This window comes from Phalacrocorax carbo, chromosome Z (genome assembly GCF_963921805.1).
Source record: "Phalacrocorax carbo chromosome Z, bPhaCar2.1, whole genome shotgun sequence".
Classification (NCBI taxonomy): domain Eukaryota; kingdom Metazoa; phylum Chordata; class Aves; order Suliformes; family Phalacrocoracidae; genus Phalacrocorax; species Phalacrocorax carbo.
Window position 1 is genome coordinate 62,363,278 of NC_087548.1, and position 27,662 is coordinate 62,390,939.

The following is a 27,662-nucleotide window of genomic DNA, read 5'->3' on the forward strand; positions in this document are numbered from 1 at the left end:
TACTGGGAATTGTCCGCACCCAGGTGCAGGACTTGCTCCTAGCTTTCATGAACCTCATCAGGGTCACATGGGCCCACCCCTCAAGCCTGTCAAGGTCCCTCTGGATGGAACCCCTTCTCTCTAGCAAATGACCTGCACTGCTCAGCTTGGTGTCATTTGTAAACTTGCTGAGGGAGCACTCAATCCTACTGTCAGTGTCATTGATAAAGATATTAAATAGCATTAGTCCCAGTGCAGACCCTTAAGGGACACCACTGCTTACTGCTTTCCACTTGGATACTGAGCCAGTGACTGAAACTCTGGATGAGGCTATCAGGCCAACTCCTTCTCTGTTCAACGGTCCATTCATCAAATCCAAATCTCTCCAATTTAGAGGTAAGAATGTTGTGGGGGACTACACCAAAGGCCTTACAGGAGTGCAGGTAGATGACATCCATACCTGTTCCCTTGTCTACTGATGCAATTACTCCATCGTAGAAGACCACCACGTTAGTCAGGTTGAAATTTATTTGAAGAAAGACTCTCATAAATTGGATTAACAAAATTTTGATGGTTTCTATCTTTTTACAAAGAGGAAGGTTGCCACAGAGACATCTAAAATTTTTGGATTTATTTAGACTGTCACACAGCTGGACATTCTTCGATTTAGTCCAAACTCCTTAGAATATTAAATTATTATAATTATCGTCCTTTAGCTTTTAGGCAATATGCCAAGGAAACTAAAGGTGACTGAATCTACAAAAATATTACCAAGAACTACTCTCTTTCAAAAAGTCATAATCAGTGTGATATGTCATATGATTGCATAAAATACGCCACTTGGAACAGCTAATATTAGTTCACCACACCCATTTTCATTATATTGTTCAAACTTGTATCAGTTTGTATTTAGCTATTCATGATCATCGTTTGTAGGATATAATTTTATGGCCCTTGAAATGGAAAAGAGGATAATGACGACACAGCAATGACAGAAATCACAACTAAAAATTTTATTCAAATGCCAGGAAAATTTTATTATTAAAATAAGCAGCACAAACAATATCAAAACATAAATTGCACAGACTCAGCTATTTAACAGTATGCACTGGCTGTCCTAAATACTTAACACTCACAACCACTTGCAGTTTGACAGCAGCTTGCGACAGGCTCTAGTATGATCTCTGTCCAAGAGGAGTGAGAGAGGGCTTGGCAAGCAATTCCTTTGATGCTAATGAGGGGCAGGACTTGTCTAGGCCCAAATGAGGAGAACGGAAAGCTGTAAAACACTGCAGGTCAAATCTAAGCTGGAAATGAAGAGGTCTAAAAAAGAATTTGAAGAGCACTTTGCAAAGGATGCTTAGACTGGTAGTAAAAAGGTCTTTATATACATCAAAAGAAAAAAAGGCAGTTAGGAAACTGGTGAGATCACTTAACGACAAAAGTCGAAAAGGGGGAGCGGTGGTGTGATGCATCGATGGCAAAGCTAGCACAGCGAAGGTCACGGTTGTCTGCCCTAGGCTGCAGTTGGGGATTCATAACCCCATGACTGCTTCACTCTGGGGGGGCCAGAGGAACTGTATCAACTTGAAGTAACTTTACAGGAAATACGAGCCCAAACAGGAAAGTGAAATACAAGGTGCATAAGCTTTGTCATCTGGAGGTAGAAAAAGTCACCTGAACCAGGGGACATTCAGCCAGAAGTGATGGAGAGCCTTGGCTATCAAACTGCATAACTACTGGTCGTGGCATACAACCCATCCTTAGGGTGGGAGCCAGCCACCAAAGCGTCTCCACTGGCTCAGGGCATGCCAGAGCCCACCTTAAGAGGGAGAGACCTGAGAGACTGACGTCTCTCACTGCAAAGTTGGAGTGTTCATGGAAAAAAAGCTCACTGATCGCACGGACAAACACGGGCTGACAAAGGAATAATGTCTCTTCTGCGAAGGGAAACTGCCTCACAGAATGCTGGGTGAAGGTCCCAGCGAACACGGAGAGAAGGGGGATGCCACCCGCGTTTTCCTTCAGCTTCCGCAGATGGCTGCAGGTGGGCACGCAGAGCTCTCTGCCAGGGTGGGTAGCACTTCCAGCCCGTCTCTCCCACACCTGGCAGCACGGGGCCTCCGAGGCAGGCGGCGGGCGGCCCGGGTGACCGGCGGCGAGCGGCCGCCCCCCACGGCAGGTGTGCGCCGCAGGGCGGGGCGGAGGAAGCTCCCGCCTTCGTGCATGCGCGCTGCCGCCGCGATTTCCTCGGCCGCGCCTGCGCGCTGTCCTCTCCCCCTCGGGCAAGATGGCGGCGGGGGGATCGGTGCAGGGAAGCGAGTGAAGGGGGCGGCAGGGGAGCCGGGGCTGGCGGGGAGAGGGGCCCCGGCGGCGCGGCTGAGGTGCGTCCGAGGGAGGCGGGGAGCGGGCCCGCGCGGGAGCTGGGGAGGAGGCCGGGGCTGCCCCGGCGCCCGCCGCGGGGATGAGGAGCCGGGGAGTCGGGGCAGGGACCGGCCCCGGCCGGTAAGGAGGGGGAGCGGCTGACCCTTATGCGCGCCCGCCCGCTGCCCCGGCACGCCGCCCCTGCCAGGAGGCGCAGCGCTCGGCTCCGCGCCAGTGGCAGCAACGGCGGGAGGCGGCGGAGGAGTCGCGGCGGCGCTGCCGGGTGGGGAGAGCGAGGCGGACAGGTGAGTGCCCGTCGGCCCCGGTACCCCGGCCCGCCCCACCGGGCCCACCGCCCCCGCCCTCCCAGGCAGCACTCGCCGGCGGCAGTCCCGGGCGGGGCGGGGGTCGAGCCAAGGCTTGTCTGCGGCGCTCCCTGAGGGCGCCGGCCCCCGCCCCGCCCCGGCCCTGCTCCCGGGATGGGGCTGAGGTGCCGCACCTCGGGCGGGAGGAGCCTGGTCTGGCGGGTGTGACTGAAAGCCAGCGGTGTGGGGCTTTTTTTTTCTGGTGTGTGTGTGTGTGTGTGGTAGGATAAAGCGATTTGGCTTGATGTAGTGGTTTTGTTCTTCAGAATCTGCCAGGAAGTATTCAGATACTCGATAGGCAAAATACCACTGGAGTGTGAAGGCAACAGAGTCAAGGCCCAGTGACTGGGTCTGAGGAAGAGCTCAGCTGTTTTCTTCTATGAAGAGACCTTTAAAGTCCTTGATGTGCAAAACCGAAACTGTTAGATGAGTCTGTAACTTCAAAACTTAGCATTAGCAGGGCTTATTTTTTCTGTTATATGCTCTCTCTGACCTCTTGTAACGAGGGGTGGATCCGTACAGGTGCCTGTGACAATAGCCTGTTTCTGAAGTTGCTCTAGCCTCAGTGGCCATTTTTAGCTTCAGGAGTGATTGAATGTAAAGTAAAATAGTTCAGACTCCTGTAAATGTCAGCTTCCTTGTGTAACCACAGAGTAATGGAGAAACGAAGGTGCAAGTGCGCAAAACTATATAACTGGCTTGTTTGTTGTTGCCCCACTCCCTCCAGTAACGATAAACAATATGATCATAGTGGCCTGTAAAACTGGGAAGACAAGCCTCTGGGTAAAGCTCTTACAGAAACTTCTAACTTTCTGAAAAATAAAATCAGGTTTTGCAGAAACTGTTTTCATGTACTTGCTTCTGCCAGCTGATTGAACAAGAGGAGATTTTTGCATGTACCAGTAGGGAAGCACAGGTTTGAAAGATTTGTTTCAGGAGTACTGCTAACATTTTGCTAAGTTAAGGGTATAGTGAGAGTTAAGTAAGATTAGGTTGCTAACTGAAATGCAGAGAAACTGAACCATTTTCCTGTTCATTTGCTGTAATCTTATATTTTTAAACGGCATTTGGCAAAAATGTATGCCACATGGGTTCATCCAATCTTAAACACTCAAGAAATATGTCTTACAGTGAATGTCATGAGATCATTGTTATGCTTCAGCTTTCTTGTTAAATTCTTTTCCTTTAGTTATGGTGAAGGCTGTTTGTAGACTAGTTCTGCCAGTGAAGAAGACCTTGCAAGTACTCAGTCTCCTTGGGTGCTTTAGGCTTTTAAAAAAAAAAAAAAACAACCCAAAACCCTCCAACCCCCACCCTCCCAAAAAACCCCAAACAAAACATTTGGTAAAAGATATTTATACTTAGCGGTATAAAGGCAAAAAACCCCGAACTGTGGAAATCCAAGTGACGATATAGTTGATGACAATTTTTTAAATTTCTAAATAGTGCATTAGGAAACACTGTTGAGCATAAGAACCTTTCTTACCATGTGTCTTATTTCCATGCAATGAAATACATGCTCAAGTATGTCAGCTTTTGATACCTAGGCATCTATTGCACAAAATGTTCATCAAGTAACTAACATCACAACTGCAGTTTCTTTAGAATGTCCAACGAATACCGTCAACACTATACTGTGCGTAAAGTTTCTGATACTCTGTTTTGGTCTGTATTAGTGCTAAATTAATATCTGTTGGCCCCAATGAACACCTGTATTTTGTATTTACAGTAGCTTGTGTTGGCTTTCAAAAATAGATACGTATTTTTGTGTACATATATACTTACTTTCAATAAAGACTTCTAGATGATTTCTAGAATCTTCATATACCTAGATAGTTCTCTAGAGTAAGGGAGTTACATCCCTCTATGGTTGTATTTAAATAGCATAGTTAACAATAAAACTTCCTTAATCCTGTAATGATCAAGAAAGAATTTTGATTTGGCTAACTTTATATATGCTTTTGGAACTATTTTATGGTAGCAAGTTGTTCTGAAATAATACTAGTGGCAAGTGAAAGCATAGCACTGATTTAGGATAGTGTCCGTCTTGTTTTCATTTCTGAACTGAGCTGTAGAAGTTGTTTCATAGCATTATACAGTAGAAATACGTTAAGTCTGTTATCTTCTCTTACACTGTCTGAAACTCCGTGTAAGAAACCTTTTTTGTTGTTGTTATGCCTCATATATTCTCTTTTGAGTTGTCTTAATTTAATTTGGACAGTAGAAAGCAGTGTCTTTTTCTTTTCTTTGTATCAAGTTACTAAAAATTGTAGTGTGAAAACATGGTAATTCTTAGGATAATGACGGAATAAGGAATGGTTTAAGGGACGGATATTATGTAGGTAACCAGCTTGGTGAATAAAACATACACTGGTAACTTTTCATGTTTTAATACATGTATCAATATTATGAATAATATTGGTAAGAAAAAAGTGTATTAGGGTTATTTTATGAGCTTATCTTTCAATAAAGTCTCCATTTTAAGTTTAAAATTGCAGTATGGCTGTACTAAGAGAATGTATGTGGACCCAACTGGGAAGTGGAATCCAGTAGTTGCAACTGGTCTTTAAATGGATCTTCTGGTTGTTTGCTGTTCAAGTTCGTATTATTTTCATCATCCACTTATTACCACTATTAGCAAAGCAAAACCACTTTTACTGTATAGTCTTAGCTTTGAGTCCTCTGGGCTCACATACCCAACTTCTAATGTTTTGTCATTTAATACCCCACACTGTTGGGATTTTGATCCTAATTAATTTGAATTAGGATTTCAAATATGAGTTTGTTAAATAACCTGTGATAGTGGTTTCAAGGGCAAGTCATGAGGTACTGTTGTGGAACTTGGGTTGTTGGGTGATTGCCATTCAGTTTTAGTTGACAATTTGCATCTTGTTGCATTAGTTGAAGCTGCATGATTAAGCTACTAGGCAGTAAGGATTTGCTCAAAGGATCAGAGGCCTATTCAGCAGGGATGGTATGTTTTAGTGAAAGTTATGGGAGAGGTGTGTAGTGGGCAAAAAAGTTAAAATGACTAGTACTTGTTTGGGTTTGTTATCTCCACGTGAGACTATAGCAGTACCTCTGATACTGCTTGCTGGTCATGGTCACAAGGCTATTACGTGCTAATTTGAATTGACTGCCGGAGATTAATTGGGTTCCATGAGTATGCTCATTTGTGTCTTTATTAGAGGATGATTTCTTTAATGTTAGTCACCACTAGAGGAAATGAGAAATTTTAAAAACAAATGCTTTTTGAGGTCAGAGAGATCATTCTGCCATTACTTCAATGTGGATTTTCAGAAGGTGAGAAAAAAAACTCAGTAGGCAATAATATCTTCTGAGTTACTAAGTACAGTTATATTAGAGCACAAGTAGTTTGATTTCTCTACGGAAACAGTAAACTAAGATGTTGAAGTTTGAGGATTGATAGAATTTTGAGGTATCTTTCATAAGTGTAGTGTTTTTCTTCAGGGGTGCATTTTAACTAGAAATTGATAGAACATTAATCTCTAATGGTAGAAGAGACCTTACTCATGTAGGCTTTATAGTTCAAAACCTAAAAGAATTTAGCCTTGTGTGAAATAGTATAATCATGCTTCTCTTAATGCTGTGGGTTTTTTGAAGATACAAACTTTTTATTCTTGTCCTTGTATTCTTGTAATAGAACTCCAGTGACACAGTATGGCATCACTTAAGGCTTAGCTTTTTGCACATAGATTAAATGCTTTGAGTGAAAATGGTGTATTTTTTTTCTCAAAGTCAGATATCAATAAATGCTTTGTTATTTGTGCAGTTATTGTATGAGTGTTGGTTGCTTTACATAGATTCTGAAAGGTGCTGTGTTTCACAAAACTGAATTTGGCTGTTAGTAGACTGGCCTTTTTGTAGTAACTGGCATGTGGAAGGAACTGGAAGGAAACTAGGACTTCTCATTGTTGTGTGACAAGAGTGCAAAGAAATCATGAAAGCATAAATTGTGTGAGTTGGCTCTCCCTTTATTAATGAAAAAAGGTTCTCAGGATCACATGAGCTTTTTCTCCCCTCTGAAACCCCTGCTATGGAGATCCCACATTGCTGCTGTTCTTCCATTTAAAGGACTTCAGCTAAGAATCTCTTTAGAACTAAGCAATAATTTTTCTTATTTGATAGTGTTAAAAATTCCAATTTGATACACAAATTTTATTCAGAAATTTAGTTATATTACTCAAACATGCCTACTTTCATCTCACTGCTCTTTCACTTTAAGCTAGTTGAGCCATATATTGAGTTTTATGACTTGGTGGGGCTTTGTTGCTATTTCTTGGAGTAAGATTTCCACTTTTTTACATACTATAAATTGAAATTCAATTGATCGATGAGATCAATGAGAGAAACTGAGGGGTGTAAATAGAAACAAAGAAATATGGCATGTAGTGTGCAGAGATTTCTCATTGCGAAGAGTGTTTCTTGGTTTGGGTTTTTATAATGTATAGTTTCTCATAACTAGTCTTTTTAATAAGTTGGTGGCCTTCTCTGCTAGGATAGAGTTGATAGAGTTCTGTCTTCTCCACAATTCAACAATTATAATGATGGTTCTCCTGTTTGCTGTAGGTACCTGTTATTGCACTGTGGGTGTCAAGTTCTTTCTTACAATGTCTTACCACAAAATGGTAGGGGTTGGAAGGGACCTCTGGAGATCACCTTGTCCAACCCCCCTGCTTGAGCAGGTGCACCTAGAGCAGGGAGCACAGGACTGTGTCCAGGTGGGTTTTGAGTATTTCCAGAGAAGGAGACTCCACACCCTCCCTGGGCAGCCTGTTCCACTGCTCTGCCACCCACACAGGAAAGAAGTTTCTTCTCATATTTGGGTGGAACTCCCTGTGTTCCAATTTGTGCCCATTGCCCCTTGTCCTGTCTTTGGGCACTGCTGAAAAGAGTCCACCCTTCAGACATTTATAAGCATTGGTAAGATCCCCCCATAGTCTGCTCTTCTCCAGGCTGAACAAACCTAAGTCTTTCAGCCTTTCCTCATAAGGGAGATGCTCCTCACCTGATTACCTTCCTACCTCTCCGCTGGACACTCTCCAGTAGTTCCCTGTCCTTCCTCGACTGGGAGGCCCAAAACTGGACACAGCACTCCTGATGTGGCCTCACTATGGCAGAGTAGAGGGGGGTAACCTCTCTTGATCTGCTGGCCACACACCTTTTAATGCACCCCAGGATACTGTTGGCCTTGGCCACAAGAGCACATTGCTGGTTCATGGTCAGCCTGCGGTCCACCAGCATTCCCAGCTCCTTCTCAGCAGAGCTGCTTTCCAGCAGGTCAGCCCCCAACCTGTACTGGTGCATGGGGTTGTTCCTCCCCAGGTGCAGGACCTTGCACTTGCTCTTGTTGAATTTCATGAGGTTCCCCTGGGCCCAGCTCTCCAGCCTGTCCAGGTCTCGTTGGATGGCAGCACAGACTTCTGGTGTATCAGCCACTCCTCTCAGCTTGGTAGCATCAGCGAACTTGCTGAGGGTACTCTCTATTCCTTCATCTAGGTCATTGATGAATATATTGAACAGGACTGGACCCAGCCCAGACCCCTGGAGAACAACTGCTAGTTATAGGCCTCCAGCCAGACTCTGCCCTGTTGATCACAACCCTCTGAGCTCTGCTGTTCACCCAGCTCTCAATCCACCTCACTGTCCTCATGCCTACCCACATTTCCTTAGCTTGTCCATAAGGATGTTATGGGAGACAGTGTTGAATGCCCTACTGAAGTTAAGATAGACAACATCCACTGCTCACCCTTGGTCGACCCAGCCAGTCATGCCATCATAAAATGGTATCAGGTTGGTCAAGCATGATCTCCCCCTGGTGAATCCATGCTTACTATTTCTGGTAACCTTCTTGTCCTGTACATGCCTGGAGATGACCTCCAGGATGAACGGCTCCATCACCTTTCTGGGGTTGGAAGTGAGGCTGACTGACCTATAGCTTCCTGGGTCTTCCCTCTTGTCCTTTTTGAAGACTGGAGTGACATTTGCCTCCCTCCAGTTCCTGGGCACCTCTTCCGTCCTCCCTGGCCTTTCAAATATAATGGATAGTGGCTTGGCGACAGCATCCACCAGCTCCCTCAGCACTTTTGGGTGCATCCCACTGGGGCCTGTGGATTCATGAGGATCCAGTATGGGCTAGGGATCTCTGACCCAATCCTCCTCAACCAAGGGAAGTCCTCCTTTCTCCAGACTTTCTCTCTCTCCTCTGGGGGCTGAGGTGCCTGATGGCCAGCCTTAGCAGTAAAGACTGAAGCAAGGAAGGCATTTGGTAACTCTGCCTTCTCTGCATCCTGTGTCACCTGGCCCCTACCTTGTTCAGCAGTGGGCCTACTGTATCCCCATTTTTTTTTACTACTGATGTATTTGAAGAAGCCCTTCTTATCTTTGACATCCGTTGCCAGATTTAGTTCCAAGTGGGCCTTGACCATTGTCGTCCCATCTCTGCATAGCCTGACAACGTCCCTATACTCCTTCCAAGTGGCCAGTCCCTTTCTCCACATACTGTGAACGTGCTTCTTCCACTGGAGTTTCTCTAGAAGCTCTTTGCTCATCTATGTGGGTGTCCTGGCTCCTTTACTTGACTTCTCTTCCTCATAGAGATGCACTGACCTGAAGTGGTACTTGAATACTGTCCAGCTTTCTTGGGCCCCCCTCCCTTCCAGAGCCCTAACCCATGGGATTCCTCCAAGTATGTTTTTGAAGAGGCCAAAGTTAGCTCTCCTGAAGTCCAGGGTTGTAATCTTACTTGCTGCCCTGCTTCTACCATGTAGGATCTTGAACTCCACCATATCATGGTCACTGCAGCCAAGGCTACCCCCAACCCTCACATCATCAACCAGACCTTCTTTGTTAGTATAAGGTCCTGCAACACATCTTGCCTTGTTGGCTTCTCCACCACCTGTGTCAAAAAGTTGCCCTTGATGTTCTGCAGGAACCTCCTGGATTGTGCGTGCCTCGCCGTGGCTTTTCCAGCAGCTACTAGGGTGGTTGAAGTCCCCCATGAGAACCAGGGCCTGCGATTGTGAGGCTACTTCCAGCTGTCTGTAGAAGGCCTCACTAACTTTCTCTTCTTGATCAGGTGGCCTGTAGCAAATGCCTACAACAGTGTCAGTTGTATTTGCCTGCCCCTTACCCATAAGCTCTTTACTCATTCTTCCTCCACCCCTAGGCAGAGCTCAATACAATCCCAGTTGCTCTCTTACCTTGCAGCTGGTCTCTGCTCCCAGAAGTGATTGATTTGCCAAGTTTGTGGAGTTTGTAAGTAATGTTGCTTTTCATGCCAGTTGTGCTTGGATTTGGGGGAGAATATAAGAAAAGGTGTTGATGGTAGAAGACTAGTTATATGTTGTAATTAAGAGATACCAGAGGAGGTTAAAATTGAGGTGAGGAAATAGCTGTACCTATATTTCAGTGCTTTTGTTTAGGGAAGGATCAGGGGAGGACTCAGTTATTCCTAGTAACATAGACCTGAAGATCAAACTTACACAGTCCATTAAGAAGCAGTAGTATATGCTGTTACAAAAGGACTGCGTATTGAAATGGCTCTTTTCACATGTGTGCAAATTCTGTGTTAAGGAATAGGCTAGTCTTTTTTTATAGATTGTATGTACTGTTTTTTATGTACCAGCTACTTATATGATAAAAATACTTTCTAAGAAGTCCTGCTGAGTAGTTAATATTAATGTACCTTTCTTTGGGTGTGTTTGAGAGCATACAAAAGATGCCTGGGGCAATAAATTTACCATGTTGCTAGCTATTTATTGGCATTGGAAATTAGCAGTTTGGAGGTTAAACTCCTTCAGTTCCTTATTTTTTAGAAGTGCTATTTCAGACATGGTAATGGTACTGTCCTGGAATGTAGTAACTCTAAGAATTAAGCTTTTCCTGTGGCTGTAGTATAAGAATTTGAGCAGATATGTTCACATTGTACAAGAAGCAGTCATGCTACTTGTTATCCTGATAGATGCTTTAATGGTCAAGGCTTCTTCTCATAGTGTGGTATAACAACAGCTTTTAGTTTTATTTGAATGGTAATGGAAACATCAATGATAATTGAATGTTTTGATAACTTAAACATTTAAAATGTTTTTATATTTTATACCTGGAGTTAAAAATGTGTAATTTATCTTTGATTTATTTGAGTAATGGAATCCATTCCTTGTTGGCTTCAACCATCTGAAAAGAGGATGTTAATGAAACAGTTTTTAACTGTAGTGGTGTTAATTGTCCCTTTGGTTGGCAACAGTTACCTCAATTTCTTTGTATATGTATAACATCCTTTGGAATAGGCTAAGATTAATCAAACTGTGAAACAAGACATTTCTTTTGAAAATGGAGCAAAATAGCTTGATCAAAGAAGTTCATAATCTTACTAAGTTGTATTTCATCTGTACAGTATCAGAATAAAAATACTGAGCTCCTCAGTTGTTCCCCCTGGGGGCAGGTCGTAGTAGTGCTGTTTTTATAGATTTAAATTCAGATACCAGTCTTGCAAAGAACTTTCACTCTGCCTCAGGTTGCTGACATCTTAGCGTAATACTGCTACTGCCTATTTGTTTTGGTCTGTGCTACTGAGATTAAATATCTTTCGTCTGTGGCTACTTGTTTTCGAAACACCATCCTAATATTGGATGCACTTTGGAAATATAATTGAAAATATTTTTTCTTGTTTTGAAGTCTTTTGGTACTCACATTCATCTTTATGGTTGGTCATGTTGGTGTTTACTATTCAGTAAAAATTAAATGCAGTTTAGGGGAACTCTGGAATTCTAGAAGCTTGTTCTTAAGAACAGCAATTTAGCCTGCCTACATTTGTGAACATTTTTTGTGCAATTAAATGCTGACTTCTGGTTCCCAAAGCTTTGAAACATTGTGAGAAGTCTGCTTAATGCCTTGTAAGGGCCTAAGGAAGTGGGTGACCTTCACACTACTCTTGCCTGTTTAGTAAAAAATACATTTTCTGTAGCTGATCTAGTGCCTTGTTTGAAATGTTAGTGTCGTGTTGCAATGTGCTTATTTCAGTGAAAATGCTGGCCGTTTTATCATTTTGCTTTTCAGCAAAAGCTTCAAATAGACAGGTAGGCGCTTCATTTTTGTGACAAAGAGAAGTCAGCTTCCATTCTGAAAGAGAAGCTTGTATTTTGCCAGTCCTGTTCTAGTGTCCTTCCAGTGCCCATAATGCTTGCCCCAAGGAAGGATTGTCTCTTTTCTTCATGTTTAGGGGTTCTTTAAGTAAAAGATTCCCATTAATGATGTTGTAAAGCATATGGTCATAAAGGGCTAAGTAGCTGTGGTTCTTTTATTATAGTAGAAGGGATACAATACCAAAGCTCTTTTGAACCCAGAACTTCTTTTTTTGTTTGGGTTTAGGTTTTTGGTGGGTTTTGTTCTGGTTTTTTATTGAATTTTTTTTTTAATTTAACTATGTTTTTTGGTGAGGGGGGGCAGGGGGAAGATTTAGGTATTTGAATTAGACATTCCACAAAGGAAACACTGTTAATGCCTTGAATAATGGGATTTCTGGAGTTAAATGCCTGCCTTGTCTCAATCAGATTGTTTGCACTTCTGTATTTTCTGCTCAGAAAGATCTACATTCAAGATCTCTACTCTTTCTAACCTGTTTCCCGCAGAACTTGTGATCCAAGGGCTCATGTAAAGTCTCCTTGAATACTCTGTGTTAGTCACTAAAGGCTTGGATGTGGAATGAAGTTTGGGTAAAATTGTAGGCTGTCAGTAGGTGCTATACACCACAATCTAGACCAACCAAAGAAAAATGCTGATTATGTTAGAATTTACATACTTTTGGCATCAAAAGCCTCCTTGTCAGCAGTTTTGGAGTAACAGCTTCAGTGCCGGTAACCTTGACACTATAACTGGCACCTGTCGCTGCTCAGAAGACAGCATCAGCAGGCAGTGCTGAGATACATGAAATTCTGAGGTCAGCAGAATCTATTATATGACTGTATTCCTTCCATATTCTTGCTTTTTGACAGACAGCTAAATGAATTTTTTCTAACACAAAATTAACAAAAATTTCATTTACAGACTTTATCAATACCAGGATTAAGCACAACTCCGGATACTTCCCAATTCCCTTAGATATCTATTTCTTTAATCTTTCTTGGTACCAGTCTTCTTCCTCCACTCTATTTCAGCAAAATGACTCTACTGGGATTTTGTTCCCTGGTATTCAAATTGTTCAACTACAAGCTTGTCATTGTATGGGACTCTAATTTTAGCCCAGTCTAGTGGAGTGGTGACTCAAACTTCTGTAAAATTCCTATTTCCACAAGAGCAGGCAAAAAACCCCACAGAGTTCCTGCTATTTACTCTAGCATTTTTGTACATTTTGAATTTTCTTGCTGTTTCAGGGGACACTGCAGATCTAAATTAAAAATACAAGCTGAAAAAGGGCATTAGCTACTGTTATTTTTCATCTTTGGTTCCAAATTTAGCTTGCTTATTTAAAAGTATTGTGTTATATGTTCATGACTCTTTAAAAATTCTGTATAGTCTCAAGGTAGAAATGCCAACATAGAATAATGGTACTTAATTCACATGTGTAAGTCTCTAAATATGGCTCCAGAAATACGAGTTCCAGAAAGGTTTCAGATCAGGACTCAGCTTGGAGTCAGTGAAACTGTTTTAATTTGATCAGATCTTTTTTTCCCCTACTTGGATGCCATTAAAATTGCATCCAGGCTACCAGGAAGCACAGAGTATGCCTGAGTACCAGTTCATACTAGAATGTCATTATTATATTTTTGTTTTAAAATATCCTTGCTAGTTTAATGTGTGTACACTGTAAATCTCTGTCCTTGCGTTCAGTTAGACTCACTCCGCTGTTTTGTTAATGTGTGCCAGTGCAATCAAGTAGCCAGAATTTTATGGGACTTCTTGTTAGTTAATATAAAACTAATGGGATATTTGAATTGGCATGGAATTAGGTCTCTGACAAAAGGTTTAGATGCCAGTCCAAGTGATGGCTTGCTAATTAAATGTCTAAATGTCATTGTTAAGACCTTGAGAACTAGACTTGATTCATAAAGCTTTTTCCAAAAAATGTTTCAAGTGCTGGAAGCTGAAAAGAATGAATTGAATGGAGAAAGAGAGCTTGTCTTCCTCTAAAACCAGTGGATTTGTGTATTGCTTTATTTGCATGAAAAAGTAGTTGTCTGTACATGACTGTCTTTATACTGTTCCAAAACGTGCTCTCAATTTTGCTTGTGAGCAAGATGTCCAAATCTTTTTTTTTAACAAGTGAATAGTGCCTTGAATGTTGTAAAGGTACTGAAGAGTCTGTGTGACAGTCTAGTAGGCGTGCAGCAAGGAAGACTTGAAGCTAATTGTAATGGTAAAGCCTGGTTGTAATTCACTGTTTGATATTTTAGAAGTCTCAGGTGTTTTAGAATGTTTTAACTTGTTCAGAGAATAATGGGAAAATGTCTATCTAACATACTGGGGTTACCATGGCTAAGATGTTACATTTACTCTCTGCCAATATATTCATTCTTGCCTTTAAAGTCAACTGCCCTGAATATAGGTAGCGTAGGAATGTATGAATTTGTTACTTGCTCAGTCAGTGTTTATCGCCTGAAAATTTTCTAACTTGTGACTTACAAGTGCTGGAGTACAAAGCTAAGTAATTGTTCCTGTGGGCAGTTTGCCATCTAGTTCGCCGTTTGAAGGAGGATTGTCTATTTATTAAATTTATCATCTTTTAAGTTTATTGCCCTGTTTGTAAACATAGATGGATAGTGGTTTTCATCATTCTTGCCTCTGTTCTGCATTTCCCAAGTTGTTATGTAATTATATTGCAGGAGTTTCTAGAAGCCTTGTAAGCATCAGAATTGCTTTGTGTTGGGCAAACCTCAAATCCATAAGAAGACATGATTCCTGTACTGAAGCAATTACACTGCTCATAGCCTGCAGCGTAGAACATTACCAGGCATTTGAACTGGGGAATAAGGTTTTCATGAGGCTCACTGCTAGCACTTGCCAGCATTTACTCTTTGGGAAAGTAAAGGTAATAAACAGTAAATAAAAGAACATCAGGAAAGCATCAGCGAGGTGTAGACTAGAAAGCTTCTGCTCTTGTAGCTCACTTGTCTTTCAGTGAAGTCATGCTCTACAGCCTCTCACGTAAATGCATGGACGTGATGGAGGGGCCATGCTCTATCACAGGACTGAAGCCTAGGTGTACCTTTCTGTGTGGTGGGTGCACGCCTGGGCACACCAGAACAGTTCCAGTCAAGTCCCTCATCCAGGTGACTTCAGTCTCGTACGTGTTTGATCACAAGATGAATGAGTGCTATGACGTGAATGTGCATGAAATTCCCAAGTGATAAGACAGGTCTGGTCAGAAGACAGGGAAAAAAATTCAGGGAGAGCAGAAAAAATAAGTGAGACTAGGGAGCAATTAATCCATAATCTTAAATAAGAAAACTTCAATTACTGCCAATTGTGTTTCTGGGGAAGGACGGTGGTTTTATGTTCGTGAGACAGAAGGGATTTTGCCAGTGACATGGTATCTCTTCCATTGTTTCTTCCTTGTCAGAACAAGTAAATACCTACTGTGAAGATTTCTGCTTTTCTCTTGCCACCTGGGGTAATTAGCTTGAAAGCTTAACCCCATCAGTGCTCTAAGAAATGCTTAAAATTCTTGGCCTCTCAGCTTATCTTGATTTGTAGGCACTAAGTTTGCCTGCAAGACTACTTTATTTGGAATTTTTGTTTGTGTGGAAACAATGTCTTATGTCTGCCAGAGTTTACTCAGGATCACTCAGTGGCAGGCAAATGTTAAACTTGAATGGTTTGAGTTTTAACATTAAAACAACACAAATTATTTCTAGTAAGGGATTCAGTACTTGATTAAAAATACAAACAGTTAAAAAAGAGTAATCACACAGAATCACGGGTTGGAAGGGACCTCAGGGATCATCTAGTCCAACCTTTCTGGGAAGAGCACAGCCTAGACAAGATGGCCCAGCATCCTGTCCAGATGACTCTTAAAGGTGTCCAACGTGGCCAAGTCAACCACTTCCCTGGGGAGATTATTCCAATGGTTGACTGTCCTCACTGTGAAAAATTTCCCTCTGGTGTCCAATTGGAATCTCCCCAAGAGCAACTTGTGTCCATTCCCCCATGTTCTCTCCATGGGACTCTGTGTAAAAAGGGAGTCTCCGTCTTCTTTGTAGCAACCCCTTAAGTACTGGTACACGGTGATGAGATCCCCTCTGAGCCTCCTTTTCTCAAGGCAGAACAAACCCAGTTCTCCCAGCCTATCCTCATATGGCAGCTTTCCCAATCCCTTTGATCATCTTGGAGGCCCTTCTCTGGACCCCTTCCAGCCTGTCCACTTCCTTTTTGTAGAGAGGGGACCAGAACTGTACACAGGACTCCAGGTGTGGCCTGACAAATGCTGTGTAGAGCGGGATGATGACTTCTTTCTCTCTGCTGGTGATGCCCTTTTTGATGCAACCCAGCATCCTGTTGGCCGCCTTGGCCACAGCAGCACACTGTTCGCTCATGTTGAGCTTTCTGTCCACCAGGACCCCCAGGTCCCCTTCCACAGAGCTGCTCTCCAGCCAGGTGGATCCCAGTCTGTTCTGCACTCCCGGATTATGTTTTCCCAGGTGCATGACCTTACACTTCTCCTTGTTGAACTTCATAAGGTTCTTGCTGGCCCACTCCTCCAGCCTATCCAGATCTCCCTGCAGAGCAGCTCTCCCTTCTGGAGAGTCTACTTCCCCACTCAACTTGGTGTCGTCCACAAACTTCATCAGTCTACACTTGAGGCCGTTATCCAGATCACTTATAAAGATATTGAATAACATTGGGCCCAATATTGATCCTTGGGGGACTCCACTAGTGACAGGTTGCCACTTGGAAAAGGAGCCATTTATCACCACCCTTTGGGTGTGGCCTGTCAGCCAGTTCCCCACCCACTGCACAGACCACTTGTCTAGACCCTAACGCATTAACTTCTCCAGGAGGAGGCTGTGGGAGACGGTATCAAAGGCCTTGGAGAAGTCCAGGTAGACAATGTCCACCGCCCACCCCATGTCAACCAGGCAAGTCACTGTGTCATAGAAGGCCACCAGGTTTGTCAAGCTCGATCTGCCTTTAGTGAAGCCATGTTGTCTTTTCCCAATCACGTGCTTCAATTGACTTGCGATGGCCCCAGGAAGATTCGTTCCATAACTTTCCCAGGGATTGAAGTAAGGCTGATGGGCCTGTAGTTACCTGGATCCTCCCTCGAGCCGTTCTTGTAGATAGGGGTACCATTTGCCTTCCTCCGGTCCCCTGGGACATCCCCCATTCTCCATGACTTCTCGAAGATTATGGAGAGTGGCCTTGCAATGATGTCAGCCAGCTCTTTCAACACCCTTGGGTGGATGTCGTCAGGGCCCATTGATTTGTAGGGGTCAAGCTCCTGTAATAGTTCATATACTAACTCTTCCTTCACTGATGGTGGGTCAGTGTTTGGATCACCTGGGAGTTTTGTTCCCAAAGCCTGGAACCCGACAGAATCAATAAAATGCAAATCTGTGCTGAGGAGGAAGATCTGTGTCAGATATGGTTTTCCCTAAATCTCAGCTAGTTGGGGCTGGTGTTCCAGCTGACTTGCCTTGGGGGTTTTTGAAAATGCTTATTTTCATTTAAGATTGAAGTATTGGGGTTATGTGTTAGGAGGGAAAAAAAGGAAAGTGTTCTTCTATTACACTTAGCGATGGAGAGCATTTCTAAATATGGTTGTGATTATTTAAAATTTTCTCTTCCATGTCCACAGGGATTAGAGTCTGAGATGCAAAATGTATCTGTAATTAGTAAGATGTTTTTCCTCTCAGTGACAGTGTTTTAAATTCTACCTCTAGCTTGAGTGTTTAAAGAGAGTTGCAATGTTGTGCACTTTAATCATGCAATTGTATCATAAAGTTGAAGATATAATGCTTGCAACATAGGTATTTTTATTGTCTAAATTGACTAGCTGGTGGCCCTGGATCCAAGCTGGGGAAGGGAAGCTGGCACTCAAATATGCACTCTGTCTAGATCAAGGAATTTAAAAACACTCTAGTTTCTCAGTTTTGACAAACTTAAGTGCGTTTTTCTGCTCTGTTACTCCATTGATGCTTTCTTTGTTCTGGGCATGGCTATCAACCCTTCTTCAATTGCTTTTTCTTAGTACTTTCCTCAAGTAACTTTGGTAGCGGTAAATTTTTAGTAGTAGCTGTCCCAGATGCTGATTTTGTTACTTTGAAGTTGCATGTTCATTCCCAAGATGAAGAGTGGCCCAATGAAAGGCCAGCTTTGTGAGTCCTGAAAGCATGGATCATTGAGCACTGTTGCTATATGTATAAAGCTTCGTACCAGAAGCAGCTTGCCTGGCAACACAATCAATATTTCAATTTTGCATTGTTTTTCTACTGAGCAAGTAGATCAATTTCAAAAAGTATTCATGCTGCTTGAATACTGGACAGGGCAGACTGAGTCACCCACCCCAGCTTACACTTGAATTTTTGTTCCTTACTAGCTATTCAGTTTAATGAACCTTTGTTACTAGGAGAAAATATCCGAAGACATTATAGACTTGTCAGACTTTTTTTAAACACAGAGACACACCCTGGCCCATGGAAGCAAAAGGTCTTTTAAAACCTCACTAGTGTTACAGAAATTAAGATTTGTAGATGCTGTTCATTCAAAACCCCGAAGGAAAAACATAACTCCTACCACCCACCCCACCAATACCATAAACCCCCAATATTTTGAAGTGAGGCTGTGGATTTTTAACTTTCAGTAAACATGCTAAAATGTGTGCCAAAAGAGGAGAAAAAAAACCTTGTATGCCACCAATGCCTAGAGGCTTGTGTGACAGCAAATTCCATAAAAGAGTGAGACCCAAGTCATCCAAGGAAGCATTTTTATGGTGAATAAATAAGCTGAAGAAAGCAAGAACATTTCCAAAACAAAAGCTAACCCAAAAATCTGATACGACTCATTAGCTTGATGATTAATATGCCTGTGAGCAGGAGAACTGCATGCTGGCTGGGTGTCTGGGGATTGCGCTACTTGGGAGCACAAGTCCATTCTGCAGGAGTTCTGTCTCTTGCAGCAGTTCATCTCTGCATACATAGGTCAGTTAATGGTGAAATTCTGCATTGGTCCTGAGGAAAGAGCTGGAGGACTTTCTTTCCTAACCTTAACAAGCAATCAGCTAAATCTCAGCAGTGTGAGACTTGATGGTAATTGTGGCAACACATTATGAGTGTACGCACATTGCGAGGAATTAAATTCTTGCAGGATTAAATGAATTGTTAACTTTCAAGCCCAGAATGGATCCCAGCACTGTTAAGTATGACCATTATATTAGAAGCTGCAGAACACTAGAAGTCAGTATTTCGTAAAGAAATATCTTTTCTCACCTTGTGGGCTCAGTTCCTACTGAGGTTTTGTGATTCCATTAACTACATCAGTGTTATGAAATTTAATTCCAGTTTGTATAATTTTCAGCTGATGGATCTCTTTAAACTTATGATAAACTTCTAAGTATTTTTAATATAAGTAATAAAAACCAGCCTGCTTTTTGCTAAATCAACTGAGTTGTATTCTTTAAACCATACAGCATAAATCTTCCTTAACAAACTGAGCTAGGTTTTGTGGTCCTTCTTTGAACTCCTTAGTAATTATTGTTAGGTACTGAAATGTGGAATTTTTTTGAGATCTTTAAGGAAGATATATGTATTGTCAGATTCCTTGTCAACACTTTATCTTATAAAGGACAGGATTCCTAGATTGATTTGATACAGTTGTTGTGTTCTAGCTAAAAGCCTCTGAGGCTCAGGCCTTAAGTGTTTAAAAGATTGTAGTTATGGTGAAAGAACTCACAGCTATGACTTAGCAAGATCTTTGTGTTTCTAGACCTTGTCACAGCCATTCTTAATGAGGTAGGCTTTAAGAAATTTGCCTATAGCTAGAACTTTTTTTTTCCATAGCAGACTTGGAGAATGTTGATGGTTAACCTACCTTTTTGTAAAAGGTCTTTGCTTACAGGATTCCACCAAAATTGACCTTCCCTCCTTTTCAGTATCCTGGGCAAAAAAGCATGTTGAAGAACTTTAGCTAAATAGATTTTTTAAAACTGATTTATTACTACTGAAATGTCAGAATGCTTACAAGAAATCAGCTCTTGCATTAAGAACATCTGGTTCAAACCAAACACAGGGAAGTTTGAAAAGATGATTGTGAAGAAAAAGGTAAATATTCCACTGAAGTGACAGAGGTTCCATTTGTTAGAGTGGTGTAGAGTTCTGGGATGCTCCTGGGTTCATAATAAAGCTTATATAACCATGTGGCATCCATTTCTTTTTTAGCAGTGACCTCTGTCAACCACAATGTAACAAGAAACTGAATCTGATCATCCATTTGCATGTGCAATAGTCATCCATTTGTCATGTACAGATGTGAATACTGCAACTTCTTATGGCTGATGCTAAATATTAAGAATAAGCAAAATAGGGCTTTGTCTTGTAGCTCAGGCCATTGTAAGTATTCTAGGTATGTGCTCAATTTCTTCTGCCGGGTCTGACCCTTAATTAGTCTCTGAGCAGTTGATGGATGTGCAGCCCTGGGTAAAAAGGTACATTAGAGCCAAGAGCTGTGTGACAGCTAAGGACAAAGTGCTTTGATTGCAAAAGATAGCTGTAGTGGAGACCAGGCAGATCCAGAGCCTGGCACCCTCCAAGAAATATTGGAAAACATCAAATTCTTGACCTTTCTCTAAAAATTTAATATTTTTCTACTCTATAGCCCAAATGGGACGAAGAGGAGAAATCTGTATTAATAAACAAAGTCCTCTGGGAAGAGCTGTTCCTCTGAAAAAAATCCCCCAGAGAATCCCTGAGTGTGCTAGACAAGGGCTTTTACAGCTGTTCAGTCTCCAATACTGTTAAGAGATTACTGAAGTTGAATTAAAGATGCATTGGAAGGTGTGATTACAGGTTTCTAAAGTGCCAAATAAGCCTTTAGTTTGCTGGAGGTTTGGAATGAGTGGGTAGGCACATGCATGAATCAGTGGAGTAAATAAAACTACACTTGCAAGTCAACTCTTTATCTGGTCAATTTGACCTCACTTTCTGAACACTACTGACAAATTATAAGTTTTCTACCTTAATCTTCAAAATAAGCTTTCCAAATTTCTGTAGAAGTCCACCCCTTTAGTGGCTTGGATGAGCACCACCCGTTTCTATTTTCTGCCTTTTTAGCTTTTTTTATCTTCCTTTTATGTTGTTGTAACAGAGATTTTTGGATAGAATTGTTTTTCCATTTAAAAAACAGTAATCTGAAAATTGATGCACAATGTTAATATTGGGTAAAATTAAGATACCTGCAGTTAGTGGGGAATGCAAGAGCTGATGTAGGCATGTATTGAACTTCTCTGTTGCCTTTCATCTGAGGTACTGTACAACATTGCTCTGACCTGCTGCCTCCTCATGTCCTACAGGTGAGGCCCAGATTAAGTAGCAACCTAGTTTGTTGGTATTTGAACAGAAATATTTCTGATACAGACTTGTCCTGTAAATTAAAGTCCATTAGAAATTAGGACTAACAGCTGTAATGCTTTGCCATAGTACTAAGAGGAGGTGGAAACGAAAGGTAGCTAAAAGGAAGGCTGAAAATATACTATGCAGCTGCTTAGAAGGGAAAGAAAAAACAAGACACGGCTGAAGTAAGGAGTGGTAATTACAGTTAAGAGATACAGTAAACTACCTAACAAGCCTGAAAGAGCTGAAGCAGAGGAAAGTGATACAGTAGCAGGATACTGTGGTGCTCTTAATTAGAGGGTGAGAAAATAATAGTTAATGTGACACAAAGTTGGGTCAGGTGGGGTTTATTATGTAGCTGAGATATAAGAATGGGTAAATGGACGGTGAGTTCACTAGGTGAATGGTTTGCTATACTCTTTTCATTATCGTACTGTTTTTAGAACATATGTGACTAATACTACAGATTGGTCCACGGCACTGTACTGGATCTAATAGATGTAAGGAGGGAAGCAGTCCTTCTCCTTGAATCTTTCTTTAAGTTGCAGCAAGAAACCTGCACACAGATGGGAAAACTTAGTGAGAGGGAAGAAAGCATGAGTGGGAGATTCCCCAGAGCGCACAGTCCTTCTGGACAAAACTAAGGAAGTGGCAAACAATAGATAGCATTATATAATAAAGGATTCAGAGAGCAGGTGATAGCTTTTGGTACATCTGTCTTAAAAAATAATTAAACAGCGTGCATTTTTCTGCTTTTCCCATTCAGCTTACGTTACATAACTTTCCTGTAGTTAATTGACTCCTGTGAAAGACAGAGCTTTTCATTGCTTATGGGAAAATCTTTTCAAGTTTAGGAACTTGTAGCATAACCTTCTGGGGGGAGGAAGTAGGATTTTAGTATGTTAGCATAATAGAAAACCTTAAAAGAACAGCTTGATTTCTGATTCTCTATTCTCACTACAGAAATTTCCTATTTATTTTTGTAGGATTAGTGTCAGAAGAGTTGAGTGCACATGTTCTGGATGGTGCATTAGGAACAGCGACAGTTATTCTTTCTGCATCTGCATGAGAAAGATGGTCCTATAGTTTCTTGCTGCTCGGAAAACCTCTTTCTCTGATGATCGTTCTAATGGTCCTAGTTGCAGGCCATCTGCACGGGGAAGTAATACACAACATTTCACAGAATCACAGAATGGTAGGGGTTGGAAGGGACCTCTGGAGATCATCTTGTCCAACCCCCCTGCTTGAGCAGGGACACCCAGAGCAGGGGGCAGAGATTTCTGAGAATCATCATGGACAGAGTAGGAATGCAGCTTTTCATGGTTAAAATACTGATATTAATGCTGATGGGAACAGGTTATGAGTATTGCCAATGTGCGTATATACAAACTATCACTGATCCTAGTCACATGGTAAGGACAAGGCTCAGAGGGAACAATACCCTGTGTGTGGTAGTGAGAGAGGTGAAAGCAACTTCACAATTTCCAAGGAAATGAGGAGCAGAGAGCAGAGTCAGCTTCATCAATTTTTAGAGTAAAGTTGAAAGGCAGGAGGTGATATTAGGTTTTAGCAGCTGCTAAAATATTTTACCAAGTCCTGTGTTGAGATGAAATGTGTATCTATGTAAAACAGGTGTGAAATGTTTTAAGTTTATTTTGTTAATAAAATCTGTTTATACCGCAGTTCTAAAAGATGCAGCCTGATATAAGTCACTGTGTAAAACTTATATTAGTAAGTGAAGTTCTGAAGGCAAGATCTCTTAAGTTGGAAGCACTACATTTCACATTTGTGAGTAATATCCGCCACAGAGCCTGGCAACAGAGAGGGAGAATTTAACTCATTATCTAACCCACTCACTGTGCCCAGAGTCTCTGAGGTAGGAAGTACTGTGCATTTACAATGACTAATAATGAAATATTAATCGCTTTAAATATATTAAATAGTGAAAAGCTTACAGGGAGAAGGGTACGGCTGCAGAGGGTGAGGTTTTGAAGGCACCGAGAGCTGTCCCATTTACAAGCTAGTTATCTAAACACAGAAAACCTCTTGCATTTTCTGTTGTAATAGTCTTGATTTTATGAAGCAAATAAATATTTTGGGGAATGTCCTTTATGTTTTTAAAACTGGATCTTAATCTGCTGACAGCTTCTATTTAGTGCTACCTAGGTAGTGGGGGAGAAACAGGGTTATGACAATTTTATTTGGTCTCAGACTGTATTTCTATAAATGTAGTAAGAAGTTGGGAAATACTTGGTGCATGGATTATATCAAACATTCTATGAAAAGATTGCCAGTTCCTTTTCTGGAGCCAAATTCCCATTTGGCTGTTTGAGAATGATGTGCTAGGTAGACTGCAGAGATCTTTTCCAAAATAATGGAAGTAATTGTATTTTGAATACTGAAACTGAGCGGATATTTTTCAATACTAAAATTTTGTATTCCTGGGATTTGATACTTACATGCAGAGACTTCATTCTTTTAATAGAGTTTAAGTTGTTTTTTTTTTAATGTAATATGGAGCAGGTATTGCTAGATCTGACTTGGTGTCTTTCAAAGAATGAAAAAGCTGTCTTGCTCTTTCTGCCAGAGAGAAAATAACTAACCAAAAATAAACTAAACCCAAACAAGACATACCTGTTTGGCATCTCTGTGCATTTCCTTTCAGTGTTTGATTTTTTTTCCTGAGAGCCTGACCTTTTTTATTCAAATATTGTTTTACTGATACCAGTTCTATTAGCAGAATCCAGTACTGCATGTAGAAAGCAATTTTGAAAGAAAATAAGAATGTGTCCATACTGTTCACCTGTTTGGCTGTATATCAATGTTTCAACACCACTGGAATGTACAGTATGAGAAAGGTCATATTATTACTAATAACATGCTGTTTATTAAACAGAATTTCACTTGATACTGGATTTTGCTTCAGAGGCAAGTGCATGTGACAGTCACAAAACATAAGGTGCCATTTTTATGAAATCATAATAGAATGGTCATTACTATGAGCAAGAAAGGGAAAGCTTTCTGCCTTGCACTCAGTTGTCGTCTTGGCAGGATGTGTGGGAGAATTTTTGCTGCTGCTTATGCTCTGCTTGTTCTGTGAATAAATACAGCTTCAGGCTATAGAGCAGTGAATCTAACGTCACTCATCAGCACGAAATTTACTCAAACTTATGCAGCTTGTGACTACCAGGCTCAGAAAGGACTAACCACTGCCAGGACTAACAAGAACCTTTTCACAGAACAAAAACTACAGTTATTTTTCAGAGTTGCAGAACATGCTGTAAAATGTCTGTAAACAAATGGAATACATTATGTAGCCTTCGATCCTTTGTATTCCCATTTTGGATTCTAGAAAATTAAGCTTACTTCTCAGGCTTAGTTTTCCTCTTAGAAGTATGCAGTTTAGCTTTAACATATATAGGATTTCAGTTTCTCTGGCACTTTCTTTGGCATCGGTTCTCTGCTGTTGTCTTTGTACACTTAAAGTAGTTATTCAAGACTGTGTTGCGCTTGCAGCTTCTGAAGATGATTTAAAACCATTACTGGACCAACCTGATTGGTATATAAGCCACAACTTGTATTGCAACAGCTTGCCAACTGATAACCTAAGTGTTGAGCTATGTGTATACTTATTTGAGTATACACTTAGGGTAATGTAAATAATTTTAGCATGGGGAGAGAGGCACAATAACAACAGGGAGTATTTTGGTTTGCTTGTCTGAGGGGAGGAAAAGTGGCGTATATCAGTTTATATATAAAGTAAGACAGCTTTAGATCTAATGCCTAGCTAGGTTCTGAACCTTAAACCTGTTCAGAGTAATGTGGCAATTTGTTACAGCTGAGGGAGTGTGAACTCAGCCTCTGTAATCTGTCAAGTCTAAAATGAAATTGAGTGGCTCAAAAACCAGAAGGACGTCAGCTATTGCTGTAATTAATAGGAGCTTTGTAGTGAAAAATCATATAGCCTGAAACACTGTTGAATACTGGCCCACTTAACTTTTTTGTTTAAAATGGTTTACCGTAACTGCTAAACTGACAGGACCTCTACAGTTACCCCTACTGGTGAAGTCAAAGAGGATTTTGGGTGGTACCACGCTGAAGGTAGCAGGTGACATAATGTTATGCATCTCCTTAATCACTAAGACATTTGATGAAAGGTTGTCTGGTAAAGAGTGTCTTTCTTGAGAGTGTAGTATTGCCTTCTGTGACTCTGGAAAAAGGAGCCATGAGAAAACAGTTGAAATTAAAGTAATAGTATTTAAGTATCTGTGGTGCAATTGCTCGCATGTGTACATGGGCCTGTAGTGTCAAATTTTGTCTGGTCCCAGCCACGAGGTTATTACAAGCTTGCTTGTTTCATACAAATCAAATAAATTGCTATAGGAAGAATGAAATTCCCTCAGGCATATAAGGATATCTGTTCTTAATGAGCTGTCTGTCCTTATGTCCATGTGTGTAAGTATATAACTCCATAATTTATGTGAAGTGCTACAGGGAAGGACATTAATTTGCTGTAGATGAGAAACCTTTGCACTTCTTCAGGTGTCTTCTCTCAGGCACTCGTGCTGTTGAGATGGACTGCACTGCCCATAGATGTATTCTTGAATGCTCCTTCTAGAGGATTAAAAAGACCTAATATTGTGTTGTTTCTACAAAGGTGCCTTTTATATTAGAGCTGGGGTTTTTAAACATCATCGCCATAGTACCTGTTACCTCTACAACCTTTTTTTTTTTTAAAGTGAAAATACAAACTCAAACAGCTGAACTACGGCTGAATTTCTGTTGTATTCAGCAGTGTGTTTCTGTGGCATTTTACGTCTTCTTCCTGAATACTGTGTTACATCCTTATCCTTGGAGAGGGATCAGTTCCGGAAGGAGATTCTAAAACAGTTTCATGAACTGATTTGTTTATTCATCTGCCTTTTGCATTTTTTTTTCCAACCCATCTCTAAACTGGTACTTACTGTTCCAATTTGGTATAGCTTAAATGTATACATTCTTGGTCTGTTCCTCAGCTACCAAGCAGTGGTAACACTGTGATGTTAGTGATACAACATTATTTTACTGAACTGCAAATAAATCTGAGATACCCTTGAAGGATATGTTTGCAGTTGCTTTTTTAATAAGCAGTGTCTCTGTGTTTCTTTAAAAGTTAAGCTGTGTTACGTGCCTTAGCTTTAATTCTGGTACACGCAGAACCTCGTTTCATTCTTATATAAAAGCGAAGTATTTTCCAATATGTAAAGGTGAGAGATTGTAGCCTTATATGGTGTTTAGTCCTTGTGTCCTTTTATTGAAGGGCAAACGAATGACATCACGACTGAGGTGGTGCAGGTGCCGGTGAGGGAACTCCTGCAGGGAGCGCGTTCCGTCCCTTGCCCGGGGCTGCAGAGTGAGTACCCATGCTCGAACGTGGAACCGGGGCTGCCCGCCGCCTCGGCGGTTTGGAGCCTGCCCGAGAGCCGCCGCGTCAGCCTGCGTGCGCTAGCTGAGGTCGTGCTCGGTGTGTCACGTCATGGGTGGGCAGTAGGCGGTGACGGGTTTGGCGGGCGCAGGCCTTCCGCGGCGTGGGGTGGTGGCGGGGCAGCCCTCTGGCAGGCTCCCCCGGGCCGCTCCCGGTACCGAGGGCCCTGGCTGTTCCCGGTTCCCGGCGCGTCTCCGGGGCGGGGCAGGGTGCGGCCCCGCCCCGCCGAGGGGGCGGGCGCATCCTCCGGGGCGCGCTGCCCCATTGGCTGGGCCGGCGCGCCGGGCGGCACGTGACCGGCGGGGCAGTATTGGCCGCGGCGCTGGCGCAGCCGGTGGGCGCGGGCGGGCGGGGCCGGCCGGGCCGGGCCGGGAGCTGGCGGCGGCGGCGGGATGGAGGCGCGGCGGCCGCCGACATGGGGTGAGTGAGTGCCGTGGGGCCCGGGCGGGGCGGCTCCCTACCTCTGTCAGGGCGGCGGCGCTGGGGAGGGAGAAGAAAGCGGCTTAAAGAAAAAATAATAATACAAAAAACCAGCCCCGGGCTGCGGGAAAAGGGCTGCCGGCGCAGGGGGGAGGAGGAAGAGGAGGAGGAAGACTGGCGGCGGGGCGGGACCGGACCGAGACCGGGACCGAGCCGCTTCCCGGCCAGCCTGCGCGGGCCCCCGGGCGGGCTGTGGGTCCAGGGGGAGCAGGGGGAGAGAGGGAGGGAGGTTTCCGGGGCGCTGCCCGCGGGTGGCACCGGCCCGGCTTTGTTAGCGGCGACGGGCGGCCGTGCCTCCGCTGCCGCAGCACCGCGTCCCCGCCGCCGGGAAGGGCGAGCGGGGGTACGGGAGGGCGGCGGCGGGCCTGGCGGGGGGAGCGCTGGGCGGCCGGGGCGCCCCGGCATCCCCTGACTTCTTACACGTTCATTTAACATCACAAAGAGGCGCCC

At 42.6% G+C, this 27,662-nt stretch overlaps 1 protein-coding gene across 4 annotated transcripts in view; it reads left to right on the top strand.

Moving 5' to 3' along the window:
• The first annotated feature begins 2,259 nt into the window (after positions 1 to 2,259).
• APC (APC regulator of WNT signaling pathway) overlaps positions 2,260 to 27,662 on the top strand; it is a 103,257-nt gene continuing 77,854 nt past the window's right edge. For 2 of the 4 annotated variants that reach the window (XM_064439247.1, XM_064439250.1), the window contains exon 1: positions 2,260 to 2,648. The gene's annotated coding sequence lies outside the window, so the exon portion shown is untranslated. Of the gene's footprint in view, positions 2,649 to 27,088; positions 27,153 to 27,662 lie in introns of those variants that run through there. The other 2 variants (XM_064439249.1, XM_064439248.1) reach the window with 2 other exon arrangements.